Genomic DNA, 6,302 nt, shown 5'->3' with positions numbered 1-6,302 from the left:
CTTTTTTGTTTTTGTTTGTTTTTTAAATCTAGAGTTATTTTTTTCTGTCCGTCTCACAGATGTAGCTTTAATAGTTTCCTCCCTTTACCGTCCCTTCCTGCCATCCACTCCCCTTTGTCTCAGCCTCTTGTGGAATCTTCCTGGTAGCAGCAACCACTTTCAGAAATGTCCAGTCTGCATTCATTTGCCAGACACACAGACATGGAGGTGGGCAGGGAATGACTCGGGGGAAGATGAAAGGAAGGTTGAGGAAGCTGAGTGCTGCCTGCAGTACCCTTGCTGCCTCTGTACCCCTCTCTTCTCCAGATCTCGCAGCACTCTGATGAACTGAAGAAACACATGTCCCCACTGCCCACCTCCCATCAAGACACAACGGGACATTGGACTGTGCTTTGGGACCCTTTTGAATGGAACTGGATAAAGAGAATCCAAGAGGTGCCACAGGGATTATTTTTCCTCCCCTCATGGCTCCTATGTTTGCTCCTACCTTTTGTTTGCTCCAAGCAGATGTTTCTTCCTAAAATTGAAATGAATGAAAATCCACAGGAAAGTGTGATTTACGTGGGTAAATGCGTTGTTCAAACTTTATTGGAACCCCAGTAATGCAAATTATAGAAAGAATGTCCCCAGAACCATACCATGTTATCCAGATAATTGTCTTTTTGTAAAAAGTGCAATTTCTACTGTATTCATCTCCTTTGTCTACTCTGAGATATTTTAATAGGGCTAAAATGCTTCTCAATTCTGGATCATCTGAATCACTATCGGGGTTTTTAAAAGGTGTTGATGCCCACCTTGACCTACAAAATTGGAATCTGTGTTGGTTAAAGTAATCTCCAGGTCAACATTCTGATGTTGAAGACAACAGCAGTTTCTGCCTCTATTTATTATTTATTTTTTTAATTAGTTTATTTTTGAGAGGCAGAGAGAGACAGAGCATGGGTGGGGGAGGGGTAGAGAGAGGGAGACACAGAATCGGAAGCAGGCTCCAGGCTCCGAGCTGTCAGCACAGAGCCTGATGCGGGGCCGGAACTCACAAACATGAGATCATGACCTGAGCTGAAGTCGGAAGCTCGATCGACTGAGCCACCCACTTTTTAAAAAAAATTAATTTTTTGGTTAAATTCACATAAAATTCACCGTTTTAAAGTGTACAGTTCAGTGCTGCTTAGCACTTTCACAATGTTGTGCAACTGATGTATTTTTACAAAGCATTTTGAATAACATCTGATAAGTAAAACTAGAAAGTTACATTTCTAACAGATACAATTAAAGGCTGAGAAAGTTATTTTTTTAAACTATGTTTCAAACTAGTTTTTTTCAAACTTGTCTCATGATTTCAGTTATTTCCACTCCCAGTCTAGTGAGGTAGAATTATAGAAATATCTGGGGATAGTTGAAGTGTCCTGTTCATCTCTTCACGGCTGGAAGAGTGGGCAAGGCTGCCCAGGGCTCTGCCACTCTTCTTTTCTGTGATCTACAATGTGAGTATCAAGGTAGATCCAATAGTAACAATGGCTGACATATTTTGAACTTTTATTGTGTTCCAGCTACTTTGCCGGTTCCCTAATCCTCTTAATATTTCTAAACCTCCTAACGAACCTGCAAAGTTCATACTTTTTTCCCATTTGGCAGGTGAAAGAAAGAACTCGCTCAAGGTCACACAGCTTGAAGGTGTTGTAGCTGGAATTCTATATTGTTTCTGTAGGATTGCATTATCCAGATGCTCTCTTCCACGGCACAGCATGAGAGCTTGTGAAAGCAACATTAGGTGGAGAAGCTGGTTCAAACATTAAATAAAAACAGTTCTGAGTTTCTGAACCTAAGATATGTAAGCAGGGAGGCCAAAATGGAGGAAGAAGAAATGGGGCAGAAGACTAAGTATAAGGTAGGGGCTGTGCTTGAATCTTTGCTTGTTCACCTCATGGACTCCTCTCTCTTTGGCAGAAAGGATTCACTAGAAGCAAGTTACAACATGTACCTGTGTGACCAATGGGAAGAGGCCATAACAGGCTTTCACCATCACTAGGTGACAGCCTTTAAGGATAAGGTCAAGCTGGGGCGCCTGGGTGGCGCAGTCGGTTAAGCGTCCGACTTCAGCCAGGTCACGATCTTGCGGTCCGTGAGTTCGAGCCCCGCGTCGGGCTCTGGGCTGATGGCTTAGAGCCTGGAGCCTGTTTCCGATTCTGTGTCTCCCTCTCTCTGCCCTTCCCCCGTTCATGCTCTGTCTCTCTCTGTCCCAAAAATAAATAAACGTTGAAAAAAAAATTTAAAAAAAAAAAAAGGATAAGGTCAAGCTAAAGAGAGTTGTCAAGTGTATTAAGGAGGCCAATGACAGCAATGCCAGTGGGAAAGTCTTTAAAACATTCTTTCATGCAGTGGTTAGTCTCTAGAATATCTTCCTGGATGTTCCAAAGCCATCTTAATCATTCAATCAGCAAGTATTTATTGAGTGCTGTCTATGTGCCAGGCATTGTGCTTAGCTCCGGACTGGACTGTGTCAAAAGGAGTGGAGCTTTGAGAAGGTAGAGGGAGAAATGATAATTTTTAGGGAAATGGCTATTCTGTAGGAGGAAGAGAGCAATTTGCTGTATGACATATCTCTGGAGGCTGAGCAAGTGGAAGAACCATGGTGTCTGGAGGGGGTGCATCAGAAGGGCAACTGCTGAATCACCTGCATGTGTCTGGGCACAGGTGGGAGGGAAAGTGGGAGAACAGTTGCATGAATAGTTTTGAATGGTGTCTTGCCAAGTTGGAGCATGTGTTAGAATGGAAGATTGGAGATTAATTGGTTAAATAGTCCATGAAGATGGAGACCCTCTTTCATGATCAGGTACTTTGCTCCAAATTTGGGTAGTTGTAGGGTGAGTGGGGGTGGGTGCAGGGAGACAGACAACTTACTTTGAATGTGGTAGGGAGCACACCTGAAGTAGAGACAATGTTAATTACAGAGGAATTTAGGATTGGGAATGGTCCTGCTGCCTGGCTTCTCCTTACCTTGGAGGCAGACATCAAGAGTAGGGTCAAGTTAAAGTTACCGAGTGTATTAATTTCCTAAGGGCTGATAAAATGTATTACCATATACTGGATGCCTTAAAATAACAGAAATTTATTCTCTCGTGGTTCTGGAGACCAGAAATCTGATGTCAGCATGTTGGCAGGACCGAACTGCCTCCAAGTCTCTAGGGGAGAATCCTTTCTTGCCTCTTCCATCTTCTAGTGGCTCCGGGTGTTCCTTGGTTTGTAGCTGTATAACTGCCATCTCAGTCTCCATCTTCACATGGCCTTGTCCTCTGTTTTTCCCCTCTGTGTCTTTTATAAGAAGGCTTGTCATTTGATATAAGGCCCACATGGATAATCTAGGATGATCATGTGTCAAGATCCTTAACTTATGTACATCTGCAAAGGCCCTTTTCCCAGATAAGGTCACATTCACAGGTTCTGGGATTTAAGGAGATACTTAGGGTGCCACCATTCAACCCACTACACCAAGTCTTTTGCATACTATGTTCAGAGACACAAATGGACAGAGGTGACCTCATAGGTAAGCCTATATTTTAGGGTGTTATTTTCTTGCCCCAATTATCCCCTTTCCACATAAGTGGAAACCTATGTGTTCCCACCAGATGTCTTGGATCGTGGCCAGATGCCACGGGAAGGTGCATTTTTCTGCCTGTGCTGGGGCCTGATGGCTGAGATAGGCTCAGTCTGGAGCATTTCCTGAGAGTGGGGCTTCCCTGGTAGTCCAGCATCCAAGCCACAGTGTCTGCCTGGATACTTAGCAGTAGGTAAAAATAAGTTACTTGGAAAAGGTGGCCTAAAAGGTCCTCATGAACAGCAACTACTATTGTCATTTGATCTGCCACAATTGGTCTGGATAGTCTCAGTGTAGTTGTTATTAGGTGTTAGTTTCTTAATGGTCCTGCTTCCCAGCCACAATAGCAACTTCAATTGCTAATAATTTTTGTTGTCACCTTTCTGGGATGTAGATGTAGTAGCGAATACCATTTGTACCTGCATCATTGTGGGAAACACTGGTCTCCACTAGGGTGTTAAAGATCTTGCTTTGAAGCATTGGGTTGGGTCCTTTCACGGTGGCCACAATTGGAGTAGGAGTGTAATGGGTCTTCAGCTGCCGCAATGCTGTGTTCATGGCTGGAATCCAGCAAACTCTTCCCTATTGGGTGGGCATGGTTTAGAGTAGTAAGGGCTGAATGTGGTGGAAGAATTGAGCATATCTGACAAGCCTCAGGGACTATCGGATGACTCTTTACTGGGTACCTTTCATTAAGAGATGTGAATTCTGGCTCAGCTTCATCCTGGAGAGATGCTTGTAATATTTTACTAAATGTGCAAACCAAACATAAGACGAATGTCGTAGAGTGATACTATATAATGCAACAACAGGGGCGCAGTATGGTGTGCTTCCTTTTCTGCTCTAGTTTTCTCCATAGCAGTTATTTACCCTTCTCTGTGTATCGCACTTAGGTATCTTGTTGATTTTCCCTGTGACTGTAAGCTCCATGTCCCGATATCGTAGATTCTCCATATATATTGTTAGTTTAATGAAGAAATGAAACCATGCTTTTCTGCCCTGACAACCTCAGTATGCATAACTTCCACAGGAAGGAAAAGGGATAAATCTGGTTTCTAGTCCCAAGCCCAACTTTCAGCAGCTGAAAACCCTATTCACCTCTGCCTGTTGTGTTTAAGAAAAAGGAGACCAGTGGTCTGGGGTGCAATGCAGTAGGAGATGTGTTTGGAGAAGAATGGATGTTTTTGTCAAGCTTCAGGACTTGCTATATGACTGTTTTGGGGGGGTCTTTTATTGCAGGGCTGCTAATTCCTAGCCTCATAAACCTCTTGACTGGATAGGGCTTAGCCTGGTAAGGCACAGGAGATTTCTGTTTGGGGAGGACCTTTGCTTACTTAATGCTTATTGTGTTAAGGGACCTGGGGTAGGTCATCTTACATTCACTATTTTATTTAGCACTTTAAAATTATACATTCCTGGGGCGCCTGGGTGGCTCAGTCGGTTAAGCGTCCGACTTCGGTCATGATCTCACAGTCTGTGAGTTTGAGCCCTGTGTCGGGCTCTATGCTGACAGCTCAGAGCCTGGAGCCCATTTCAGATTCTGTGTCTCCCTCTCTCTCTGCCCCTCCCCTGTTCATGCTCTGTCTCTCTCTGTCTCAAAAATAAATAAACGTTAAAAAAAATTACATATTCCTTTCCCATAAACATACCCTGTTCATCTATTTCTTCTATTCCTATATTTCCTTAGCCTACAACCAAGCCTCTAATCCATTAGCCCCTTTTAGTCTTTTAATAAATTAAGTAACTTCTAACTTGACTTCTTTCCATTCTAATTTAAAGCGTTCAAACTCTACTCTTGAAGTTAGACTAGGTTATACTGCAGTTACAAATGACCACCTAATCTCAGACCCTTGTAACCAGAAAACTACAGACTGATCATGGGTGGGCTGTAGTCCCTCTCATGTTTCATTCTGGGTTGGTGGAGCCGCCTGCCTCCGGAGCACTGCCAGACTCATGGCAGAGGGCAAGGAGGACATGGTGAACCATAACCATGGCTCCTAAAGTTTCTGTTCACAAGAGACACCTGTCACTTCTGCTCATATATCACTGGCGATAGCAAGTCACATGGCTAAACCGGATGTCGGCAGGCTAGAGATGGTATAATTCTCCCCCTGGCGAGGAGCGCTGAATATTTTTGAACAATAACAGAGTTTACTGAAAGTGCTGTCTCTGCTGAGGCACACTTGGTGCACGTTCCCATGCCAGCTTACCTGTGTTCTACACATGCTCTGCCAAACCCAGAGCCTGGATCCATTCCCCTCCATGTCTGGACCCTAAATCTTGGATTGTCCCATGTGGTTGGAGAATACGCGCTCCCTCATTGCCCCAGTCACGTTCATGTCCTCCTGTACTGGACCTCCACGTTGCCCAACCATCTCTTGTTTTTTCCCCTTATCAACTTTTGTTGACATCTGTCTGGTATTTCAAAGTTCACCCTCACAGCTTCCCAAGGGTTTCAGTACCACAGTCAATATACCTTCTATTTCTTAGAGAAAAAGGAGGCCTGTAAGCACAAATTCTTCTAAAAATTGTAATCCCCCCATTCCTTTTCTTCTCTCTCTGTTTTCCTCTAAAGCACTTACTTATCATCATTGATATACTTAATGTGTCTTGTTTGTTTTCTCTCTGTTTCTCTTTCCTTTTCCTCTAGGCTTACCTATATCCCACTACCATTCTTTCCCCCTCTCCTGTCCTAAATTAAAAGTAA

This window comes from Prionailurus bengalensis, chromosome A2, assembly GCF_016509475.1.
Source record: "Prionailurus bengalensis isolate Pbe53 chromosome A2, Fcat_Pben_1.1_paternal_pri, whole genome shotgun sequence".
In the NCBI taxonomy this organism is placed as follows: Eukaryota; Metazoa; Chordata; class Mammalia; order Carnivora; family Felidae; genus Prionailurus; species Prionailurus bengalensis.
This window is presented reverse-complemented; position numbering follows the sequence as displayed.